Raw genomic sequence first — 12602 nt, 5'->3', positions numbered from 1 at the left:
GTCTGAGGCCAAAAGGATGAATCAATATTGGAGAAGTATTTTTCAGAGCAACAGGACAGAAGACCTCTGCTGTGCTGGAATTACATGACTTTGCAGATACCTCTGTAGAGTATTGGCCTTGAAATTACCAATTTCACATTAAGGATTTGTTACTAGAAAGCCTTGTCAAAATGCAAAGGTAAGTAGGGGAAAGTAGTACATTAATGGAGAACTCTCCATTTGTGTCCTGTGACCATTTGAGATTTTAGATATGTCAAGAGCAGGCCGGGTGCAGTGGCTCACACCTGTAATCCCAGCATTTTGGGAGGCTGAGGCAGGCGGATCACTTGAGGCCAGGAATTCAAGACCAGCCTGGTGAAACCCCGACTGTATTAAAAATACAAAGATTAGCCAGGCATGGTGGTGGGTGCCTGTAATCCCAGTTACTTGGGAGGCTGAGGCACGAGAATCACTTGAACCCAGGAGGCAGAGGTTGCAGTGAGCTGAGATCCTGCCACTGCACTCCAGCCTGGGTGACAGAGCAAGACTGCTTCTCAAAAAAAAAAAAAAAAAGAGATTGAGGAACCTGTACAGTGAGAAAGTAACATGAAGGCACCAAAATTACAATTACTTGGGAGTAAGTGAGCAAAGCTTAGGAAATTGTGCCATGGAACAAAGGTGATAAATGTCAAAGACAAACTTTGCCTGCATTTCTAATTCCCTAAATCTGGTGCTGACTAGGATATCCCTTTACTTCCTTGTCTGTGCCCAGTTATGTTTCTGAAACTCTGTGTCAGCCCTGGAATTATCCTCATGTTCTGTATCAACCTAATGATTTCAGCATCCATGTTCATGACTCATTAGCACTCTGACCTCACAATTTCTCATCCTTTTCTTTTCCAATCATCTTCAACTTCACTCTGTATCAGCAACCCACAGATGGAGCCACACCTTCAACCTAGTCATCAATGAAATTACTTCCCCTCCAAAATGTTGGATTGTGAGTTTCCCTCTCTGTACCTACAGCCACCTACCCCCATCTATCTCTATTCTGTGGTCATTCCCATTGAATCTGTAATTTGTCCTCAATGTGACAGCCAGACAGCCAGTCTTTCTTCTCATAGTTTATCAGCTGTTTCCTATCATTTTTTATCTTACTTATCAGTAAGAACCCCCTTTTTTTTTTTGAGACGGAGTTTTGCTGTTGTTGTCCAGGCTGGGGTGCAATGGCACGATCTTGGCTCACCGCAACCTCCGCCTCCCTGGTTCAAGTGATTCTCCTGCCTCAGCCTCCCAAGTAGCTGGGATTACAGGTGCTCACCACCATGCCTGGCTAATTTTTTGTACTTTTAGTACAGACGGGGTTTCACCAAGTTGGCCAGGCTGATCTCAACTCCTAAAAGTGATGGGATTACAGGGGTGAGCCACCGCCCCCCAAGAACCCTTTTATCAACCATTTTAACTGCACTATTATCTTCAGTTCCCTTGACCTTCAGCTATGTTTACCTTATCAGGCTATTTCCTAACTATTTCCTTTTTCCTTGAGCTATCAGCCCCACCCTAACATTTATTCTTAGTACAGAACCTTGTTTTACTCCCTTAAAATCAAGACCATCATTTGTGAGCATCCTTGACTTTTCTCCAACTTAGGAAGCAAATAGATATTTATCCTCTTTCTCTTTTCCCTACTCAGAGGAAGAAAGGCCCCTTTACTTTTAAAAGGTTAATTCCTCCTCCTCTGTTCTTGGTACTACTTTAAGTCTAGTTCCCTGGTTTTATATTTTTCATTATTAACACTAAATGACTTTGAAATGTTTAAAAATTAGATATTAACTCAGTGGTGAGTTGAGGACAGCCTCTCTGCCTGTGTTAAAACCTTTGTAACCTGATAGCACCTAATTCACCAAAATTAAAAATAATTAAATGTCTAAAAATGAAGAATGTTAAGCTACATTGAAATTCACTTAACAAAATGAGGTGAGAATGAAAAATGAACTTAAATTTCCAAACTAGAAGACAAGAGAAATTCATTTCATAGCAACAAAACTCAAAACCATTATGACTGCTATTTCAAAAAATGTTTTGAAGAATGTATATTCAGAAAAATCAACATACCATAAGAGTACAGCCTGAAAATTTTTGACAAAATGAACACATTCATGTTTATCATCTATATCAAGAAACAGAAGGCCTGGCACGGTGGCTCACACCAGTAATCCCAGCACTTCCGGAGGCCAAGGTGGGCAGATCACGAGGTCAGGAGTTCGAGACCAGCCTGGCCAACGTGGTGAAACCTCATCTCTACTAAAAATACAAAAATTATCTGGGCTTGGTGGTGCATTCCTGTAATCCCAGCTACTGGGGAGGCTGAGGCAGGAGAATGGCTTGAACCTAGGAGGCGGAGGTTGTAGTGAGCCAAGATTGTAGTGAGCCAAGGTTGTATAGTGAGCCACTACACTCCAGCCTGGGTGACAGAGCAAGACTTGGTCTCAAAAAGAAAAAAAAAAGAAAGAAATAGAAAATAGTCTGGGTGCGGTGGCTCATGCCTGTAATCCCAGCACTTTGGGAGGCCAGAGGCTAAGGCGGGTAGATCACAGGGTCAAAAGTTTGAGACTATCCTGGCCAACGTGGTGAAACCCAGTCTCTACTAAAAATACAAAAATTAGCCAGGCGTGGTGGCACACGCCTGTAGTCTCAGCCACTCGGGAGGTTGAGATATGAGAATCGCTTGAACCCGGGAGGCAGAGGTTGCAGTGAGCTGAGATCACGCCACTGCACTCCAGCCTGGTGACAAAGTGAGACTCTGTCTTAAAAAAAAAAAGAAACAGAAAATGACCAGTACCCCAAAAGGGCCCTCCTCCCATCCAGTTATTGGAAGGTCATAACCGACCACTATTCTAATGTCATAGTGTTGTACCCAAGCGAGTTAGAGAAAACGACACACTTTGAGACGAATTAAGAGTCCTTTATTAGCCAGCGACCGAGAGATGGCTAACGCTCAAAATTCTCTCCGCCCCGAAGAAGGGGCTAGATTTTCTTTTATACTTTGGTTTAGAAAGGGGAGGGGGGTCTAGTTAAAACAATTTTACAGAAATAAAATAGGCAAAAAGTTAAAAGGATAAATGGTTACAGGAAAGTAAACAGTTCCAGGTGCAGGGGCTTTAAGACTATTACAAGATGATAGACTCAGGGCTTTGGGTGTTATCAATCAGACGAATTCCTGGGAATTGCGGATATAGCTTGCCACAGTATCTTATCAGTTAATTGCATTCTTGGATGTGCTGGGAGTCAGCTTGCACAAGTTAAGTCCTTGAGGAAGGGGCTGCCAGTGAAAGAGCCAAGATGGAGTCTGTCTGGCTCTCTTAGCTAAGGGAGAGAGTCAATTCAGGTGGAAACAAGCCTAAAAACAGGGTTAGTAAAAACAAGGTTGGGCATTACAATAGTTTTATGCTGTCTTTTTAAACTTGAAAAGTGTACAGAAAAATTTTTTCACATCAGATGGGTAATGTGCCAACGTCGTAACAAGGTTTGCGGGAGGCACATCTCACACATGCACATGAAAACCCAATCATCAGGCTTATAAACTACAAAATAATCTGAAACTTCTTAGGCTTAATATTAGGTTGGTGCAAAAGTAATTTCTGCCATTACTTTTAATGGTGAAAACCACAATTTTACACCAACCTAATATATTTACTTATTTTATTTTAATGAATATACTAAGCCAAGAGAGTTTAAAATGAAATAAGTACTGCTCTGTGGCCGGGCGTAGTGGCTCACACCTGTAATCCCAGCACTTTGGGAGGCCGAGACGGGCGGATCACAAGGTCAGGAGATCGAGACCATCCTGGCTAACACAGTGAAACCCCATCTCTACTAAAAAATACAAAAAAATTAGCTGGGCGTGGTGGTGGGCGCCTGTAGTCCCAGCTACTTGGGAGGCTGAAGCAGGAGAATGGTGTGAACCCGGGAGGTGGAGCTTGCAGTGAGCCGAGATTGCGCCACTGCACTCCAGCCTGGGTGATAGAGCAAGACTCAGTCTCAAAAAAAAAAAAGAAAGAAAGAAGCACTGCTCTGTAAAGGTAAACACAGAGGAAGGGATCTAGCTCAGAGATCTCCATACTGTGGACTTCCAGGGAAAACCCTGGTCAAATAGCCATGGGCTGGTCAATGATCTTGAGTTACTCTTTGAGAGGGAAGCTTGGCTTCAGAGAAGGAAAGGCCAGTGCAAGACATGTGAGCAGCAGTTAGATGCATCCTATTCCTAGACACATACATAGGATAAGGAAGTCAGGTATTGGGACTGTAGCTTTGGAATGGACTATACTTGCTTCAGAATATTATCAGGGGGAGTTTGAGAAGCAAGGGCTTTCCTTCGTTGATTCTCCTTTCACCAGTCTTCCTGGAAAGAATATTCTGCAGTTACAAAATAGGTTCCTTGGCTGCAAGTCTGATACTTGTGCTAAAACCAAATAGATGAAAAAGTATCAACATGAATTTTAAAAAATATATTGTGTGAGCTTGTATAGCTAAGAATTCCCAGCCCCCTACATAGGATCTGAAGAAAGATCTAGTACTAATTGTATTAAATAATGGTTTAGGCAAATGTGTATCTGTCTCCTTAAGAGAGGAAGGCAGTCCCTACTGTAAAGTAAAAATGAAATGGAAATACTTCCTGAGAGGGCTGGAATTTTCTGAAAATTGTCCCCTCTGATTTTTCACAGGATTTACGGAATGGCCATCTTCCATAATTAATAAATAAATAAATGAAATTTAATGTCAGGATCAAATGAAACTGGAAACAAAGCTTATCTGGTGATATATCAAATTATGAGAGTCATTATTTGGATGTAAGGATATATGACAGATAGACTCTTAGGAGAAATGCTATGACCTCCTACTTCTTGGTATTCCTTGTGTGATTTCCTCCTCTTGAGTGTGAAGGCATGTATGTCATTGAGTTATATAAGATAGTGCCCATCTTGCTAGTGTCTCTCACTCTCTTGTGGCTCTGAAAAATCAAGCTGCCTGCCATGTTTGAGCTTTGATATGGAAAGACCCACATGTTAAGGAACTGAGGGCAGACTCTGCCAACAGCTAGCTTTGAAACTGAATCTCCCGGCCAGGCGCAGTGGCTCATGCCTTTAATCCCAGCACTTTGGGAGGCCAAGGTGGGTGGATCACAAGGTCAGGAGTTCAAGACCAGCCTGGCCAAGATGGTGAAACCCCATCTCTACTAAAAATACAAAAATTAGCTGGGTGTGGTGGCAGGCACCTGTAATCCCAGCTACCCAGGAGGCTGAGGGAGAGAATTTCTTGAACCCAGGAGGCAGAGGTTGCAGTGAGCTGAGATTGTGCCACTGCACTCCAGCCTGGGTGGCAGAGCGAGACTCCATCTCAAAAAATAAAAATAAAAAAAGAGAGAAAGAAACCAAATCTCTCAGTCCTACAACCTCAAGGAACTGAATTTTGCCAACAAAAGCAGATCCTTCCCCAGTCAAGCCTCAGATGAGACAGCATCCTCAGCTAACAACTTGTTTGCAGCCTCGTGAGAACTGAAGCAGAGAACCCAGATAAATTGTGCCTAGACTCCTGACCACAGAAACTGAGATAATAAATGTGTGTTGTTTTAAGCTGCCAAGTATGTGATAATTTGTTATGTAGTGGAGAACTAATACAACAGGGAAAAGTTAAAAGCTATTCACATAAATATTTATAATGGATACTATTTCTACACATTTAAATCAAGCTTTTCTTACGTTCATAAGAAGATACGAATCTGGAGAAGGAAATTATATCAAGCAGAAGGCTGCTCTGGTGTTGTGAAGACGGGATCCCACCATTCTAATGTATTCAATTTATTTATTCAATAAGTTTTGAGCATCAACTATGTTCCAGGCACTGAGATATTAATCTAAGGAAGACACGCGTGTTGTCCTCATTGAGGAGCTCAAAAGTCTAATACATAAACCAACAATCATACAAAAATCATAGCCATGTTACAGTGCTATGAGGAAGATGTTAAGAGAATATTCTGGAAGTACTCATACATAAATACTTCAGAAACTGGGCATTATAAGAAGTCAGTTGCCTCTCTCTACTTTCAGTTCTACATTTTTATACCTTGTAGTGGATTTAAAATGGCCACAAATTCTTCAATACTCTTCTATGGAGAGATTTGAGGGCTATTTCCCTTCATCTTGAATTTAGGCAGGCTTGTTCAAGGTCTGGCTTTTAAGAGGAGCTTTCACCTTGGTCTGTGGAAGTCCTGAGTCACTGTGTACAAAGTCCATCTACCTTATTACACCATCTGGAGAGAGCTGAGACTACAGGGAGAGGGGGAGTGGCCCGGCTGATCCCAGTCTTCCTAGTGACCCTGCCCAGGAACTTGGCATGTGAGTAAAGCCATCTTGGAACCTCCATACCAGACCAGCCACGAGATGAATAATACTAACTGGTCCCAGTCAATGCCACATAGAGCAGAAGAACTGCCTAACTGAATTCTTTCCAAACTGCTGACTCAAAAATTTGTATGGTATAATAAAATGTTTGTTTTAAGTCACTGTTTTGTTAGGAGTAATAAGCAACCAGAATAAAATTCTAATCTTTATCATGTACCGTGCTGAAAATCTGACCATCTCACTCTCCTTAAAACTCCGTCAATCCCTTCCCATTACCCAAATCCCTCTTGTATGTCATAGAAGTCCCTCATTACGTGACCTCTACCTACTTCTCTGGTCTTGTCTCCTAACATGGCCTCCAACTCCAGCTCTCATATTACCTATTTGCTAATGGTTCCTGGGCCAGCATCCAACATACTGTTCCCTCCTTCCATGCCAAGAAGAGACAGCTTATTCTGTTTCCTTGGCCGGTCATTGCCTTCTTCATTTGCTTTGCCTAACTTGCTCACCGTGTAAAAATATTCATCTAAGTAGTTACTTCCTCTCAGAAGTCTGCTCTAGGCCATGAGAAACTCACAGCCAAAAATGCAAATGATTCCAGATGATCATTCACTGTAGAAAAGGAATTGATGGGCTGGGCGTGGTGGCTCATGCCTGTAATCCCAGCACTTTGGGAGGCCGAGGCATTAGGATCACAAGGTCAGGAGATTGAGACCATCCTGGCCAACATGGTGAAGCCCGGTCTCTACTAAAAATACAAAAACTTTGCTGGGCGTGGTGGTGCACACCAGTAGTCCCAGCTACTCAGGAGGCTAAGGCAGGAGAATCGCTTGAACCCAGGAGGCAGAGGTTGCAGTGAGCTGAGATTGCGCCACTGCATGCCAGCCTGGTGACAGAACGAGACTCCATCTCAAAAAAAAAAAAAAAAAAGAAAGAAAGAAAAAGAAAAGAAAGAAAAGGAATTGAGGAAGAGATTTCTAGACCACAGAGCAAAAAGGGAATGGGGGAACCCAGATAAAATGGCAGACTGAAAAAATTCTTTGCTCTTTAAGTTAGTCTCTCCCAACATATACAATGTCATGGATGCTGTATTAGTCATTTGAATAAAGTGCTATGTTAATTCAGAAAAGAGACAATTAATTTTCCCTGGAGAGACTGGAGATGCTTTCTAGAGGAAGTGTGACATTGAAGCAAGTTCATGAAAGATGAGTAGGAACTCACTAAGGGAGATAATGGAGGGAAGCAGTTCTTGGCAGAGGGAACAGCAAGAGGAAGCAGTGGGAATGTGAAAGGACAAGGTATTACCAAGAGGTCTGGTGAGAGTAGATCAGGGAGTGCGGGGTGAGAAATAAAATGAGACGAGAAGGTGGAGGCCTTCCTTAAAAGCCATGCTACACAGGGGATTTACACTTTATTTTGTAGGGAGATATTAGAATTTTTAAAGCAAGATACTGTTGAGAACAGATTTGTGATTCAGAAAGCAAATTATATTAATACTGTGAAGGATGAATTGGGGGAACAAGAAACTGGAAGAGAGCTTGAACTAGAATAGCTCCTTATTTTGGAAGAGAAGGAAGAGGGTGTTCTGAATAATGCCAGGGAGATAGAATGGCAAGACTTGACAGTGGGATATGGTAAGAAATGTATGGACAGATCTGTGATCAAAGCCTGGGTTAATCATTGCGGATAAGCTGTATATTCTTAAGTAATTTCTTCCCCCTCCCCTCCCCTCCCCTCCCCTTCCCTCCTCTGTCCTCCCCTCCCCTGTTCTCTCCTCTCCTTTTTTTTTTTTTTTGAGACAGGGTCTGGCTTTAATGCCCAGGCTGGAGTGCAGTGATGGGATCATAGCTCACTGCAGCCTCAAACTCCTGGGCTCAAGCGACTTTTCCACCTCAGCCTCCTAAGGAGCTGGGACTATAGGCACATACCACCATGTGTGGCTAATTTTTTTGATTTTTTGTAGATACAGGGTCTCACTTTATTGCCCAGTCTGATCTCAAACTCCTGGGCTTTCACTCTAGTTGTGTCCTTTGTGGTTCTTGGATGTCATCACCCCCACATTAGGCACCTGCAGGTATGTCCTTGTCCCCACCTGAGCTCTGGATGTACATTCCATGCTACTTTCCACTTTTGTGTCTCATGGTCATGACTGTAAGTCCCCTTGGACCCTTTGTCAGCTAAATTGTGTGTCTTTCTTGGGGGCCTGTTAGCTTTTCTGTGCCACTCTCGGGGCTGCAAAAGATTCAGAGGGACTGCCTCAGACTTTCCCTACCTAGGGCACTATATGTGGTCATCTTTACCTTAATTCTGTGACAACATTGTGGTCTAGGAAACATCTGCTAGGCTGCTGCCTCCCAGGATTCCAGATGTTAATAGATTCCCAACATTGTCATGAGCCTCCACCATGTCTCCCCAACTTGGAGCTAACCCCAAGTAAGGGGCATGGTGGAGGACCTTTTCTTAGATCTTTATTACCTGAAGTTATTTTGCTTAACACTCATTTCTCTACTTTTGCCCTCCCCAACTTGGAAAGTCTTTATCTAGCCTAGGGGTGGGGGTGGGGTAGGGGGGTTGATATTAGTGGGAGGGGCAATTAAGATGGGTCAGCAAGTATCTCCCCAAATCTTTCTGTCTTACTACTAAGGCTTTTGAATTTGAGAGTCCAAGAGTTTGGCACCTTCATTCTCTGCTAGTCAGTGGGTTTTTGTTGTTTGTCTTTCTAATGCAATCAGGGAGAGTTGTTAAGTGAAGAGTGTAGAGAGAAAAAAATTCTGGAACAAATACCTTACTTAAATATCTTGATATACTGAAATAAAGTTTTTGTCTCTTCCAAATATATGCATCCTCTTCTCACATCTGCCAAGACAGTCATAGGTAAGAAACCTCAAATTAGAATAAAGAGTATCCGCTTCCTTAATCTGATTTCTGTGTGCAGATAATGAGAAGAGGCGAAGGATCAACCAGATTCTGAAAACTTGCTTTCAGGTACCAGGGGCCAGAGCATAAAACTAGATATTTTCCCAGGATTGATTGATTTAGGTACTGACCCTCAGGGGTCACATAGAAAATTTCCCAGTGACATTAAAGGAAGCCCATACTCTATTGTGTAAGAAAAGAGAAAAACTAAACAAGCTGCCAGGTGTTGAACTTCTCCTTGTGTCCAGTTCTCGTTCTGCCTTGTGGAGCTGTAGGAGAGGGTCACCAATGCCCAGACATGCCATTACACCTTCCCTTCTTTTGCCCACCTTCTTACCTCTTAACATCATTCTCATGAATTTTTTTTCATATACTTGCTACCTTTTTCTAACTTTATAAAGACAGAAAAATAAATGAAGAATGAATCATCTGTCTTGTGTGTTAGATGTCATGGCAGGAGGTAGAAAGGAAACTGAATATGTCTTTAAACCCCTGGAGCATCTAGCTACAGATGGACTAAATGGTCCAACCCAAATGCAGAAAATCAGTGTAAACCACTTAGACTGTGATTCTGATTTCAATAAAAAGTGAATTTTTTTTCCAAGTAGGAATATGTTAAGCTGTTCTCTCTAATCAGAGACAAATTTTCAATGCCTGGATAACAAGTATTATCCTAAGTGCTACCCTTTTTTGTGTGCCAGCTATGTGACAGAAACTCACTATACCAGACACTTTATATCCCAATTAATCTTTGCAACAAACAGGGCAGGAAATAGCAGTTGTTCACTGTAGTCACACTCTTATGACCTAGAAGTGTTAATTTATATATATGTAAATTGTACATCTTCCTTATATATTATAATTATATAATTAAATTATACAATTATTATATTATATATTATATTATATATTATATATTATATTATATGTTATATATTATATTATATATTATATATAACATATATATAATATAATATAATATATAATATATAATTATTATATATTATATATATTATATATTATATTTTATGTTATTTATATATTTAATATATATCATATATCATATAATATAGTATACAATATATACATCATATATTGTATACTATATTATATACTATATATAGTATATAATATATACTATACATAGTATAGTATATAATATATACTATATATTACTATATATAGTATATAGTAATATATACTATATTATATAGTATAGTATATAATATATACTATATTATATAATATAGTATATAATATATACTATATTATATAGTATATATATAATATAGTATATAATATATACTATATATATATAGTATATATATAGTATATAATATATATATACTATATATATATACTATATATATATAGTATATATATAATATAGTATATAATATATACTATATTATATAGTATAGTATATAATATATACTATACTATGTATAGTATATATTGTATACTATACTATATATAGTATATATTATATTATATAGTATATAATATATACTATATATAATATAGTATATATGATATAATATATGATATATGATATATAAAATATATAATATATGATATATTATATAATATATGATATTATATAATATATCATATAAAATATATGATATTATATAATATATCATATATAATATATAATATATTTTATATATTATATATGATATATGATATATAATATATTTTTTATATTATATATGATATATGATATTATATTTTATATATTATATATCATATATGATATATATTATATATCATATATGATATATATTATATATTATATAAATATATGATATATGATATTACATATTATATATTATATATAATATATAATATATAATATATGATACATGATATATAATATGTATTATATATTATATATGTAATAATTATATTATATAGTATATATTATAATATATATAATATAATATAATTGTATAATTAAATTATATAATTAAATTATGATTTATATAATTATATATTCCTTATATATTATAAATGTATATATTATATATTTATTGTATATAAATATTATATATATAAAGAAACACGGTCTCTCTGTCATGCAGTGGCTCTATCATAGCTCACTGCAGCCTCAAACTCTTAAGCTCAAGTGATCCTCCGGCCTCAGCCTCCTAAGTAGCTGGGACTACAGGTGTGTGCCATTACGCCCAGCTAATTAAAAAAATTTTTTGTAGAGATGAGGTCTCCCTATGTTGCCCAAGCTGGTGTCAAACTCCTGGCCTCAAGCAATCCTCTTGCCTTGGCCTCCTAAATTGCTGGAACTACAAGCATGAGCCACTACACACAGCTATTTTGGTGTATTTCTAATATCTTTTAGATGCATATAATTTTTTATTTGTTTTGTCAATTACCACCATGGCCTAAACAATTTCCTATGTTGTTAAAAGCTTATTTTACTGACTACACTCATGACGTTTTTAATAGCTCATTGAAATTTTCCAATAAATTTCACAGATATATTGGGAGTAGACATAGCAGAGGGTATGGTAGCCTCAGATTAGCCTGGGTGTAATCTTGGAAGGAGGCAACTGCCTTGCTGCTCCCTCTACTTTTGCCTCTCCTGTAGCCAAGCCTCAGGAGAGGCTTTTCTGCATGGTTTCCAGGGTTTGGTTTGTGAGGGAAGAAGATGAGGGTAAAGTCAACTCAAACTTCATCATAGCATTGTGCCCACTTTGCCCTGTCACTGCCATTCTCCAGCAGAAACACTTTGGACACCAACACATGCTCCCTCTTGGAGAAACTTTCTAGTTTGGGTAAAAAGACCAAAAAGTGGGAAAAAATTAATTAGAAATATGGAGATCATGGGTGGAAGGAGCTACCATGGCATGACCCTGAAAGCCCTCAGCATATTCTGGCATGGATCTCTGAGGAAATACAAGATGACCTCTGTGTGAGGTGTTTTTCATGTTGGTTGGAATTTTCACTGGTAAGAACACAAGTACCTTTAAGCTTTGGCCAGAAGGTTTCAGATCTTGAATAAGCCCAAACTCATTTGTGCTTTTTCTAAGTAGAATAGTCAGGTTGAACCTGTGGATCAACAGTTGACATTATGCCAACCAAAATATTTCTCTTTTTGGAAGCAACTAATGAGTTTCAGTAATTCTTCTTGAGTCTTTCTCACATAAGGAAACAGGGCACATCATTAAAACTGCCCTGGAGGAAATTATATGATAATCTTTGTAAAACTAACATTCCAGAAGGGAGGGGACTTTACCAATGCAGGGGATTATTAATAGCTATTTTGTGCCTTCAGATGGCATGATGCTT

The 12602-nt window shown here is 38.8% G+C and overlaps 1 non-coding gene across 1 annotated transcript; it reads right to left on the bottom strand.

Moving 5' to 3' along the window:
- Positions 1-3471: 3471 nt before the first annotated feature.
- LOC112209362 (small nucleolar RNA U13) lies at positions 3472-3575 on the bottom strand. Its single transcript, XR_002944099.1, has one exon. It is a non-coding gene; the product is annotated as a small nucleolar RNA U13 (small nucleolar RNA).
- Positions 3576-12602: the final 9027 nt, after the last annotated feature.

The sequence above is a fragment of the Pan troglodytes genome, chromosome 4 (genome assembly GCF_028858775.2).
Source record: "Pan troglodytes isolate AG18354 chromosome 4, NHGRI_mPanTro3-v2.0_pri, whole genome shotgun sequence".
In the NCBI taxonomy this organism is placed as follows: Eukaryota; Metazoa; Chordata; class Mammalia; order Primates; family Hominidae; genus Pan; species Pan troglodytes.
Note: the sequence above shows the minus strand (reverse complement) of the source record. Positions and strands in the feature narration are given on the sequence as shown.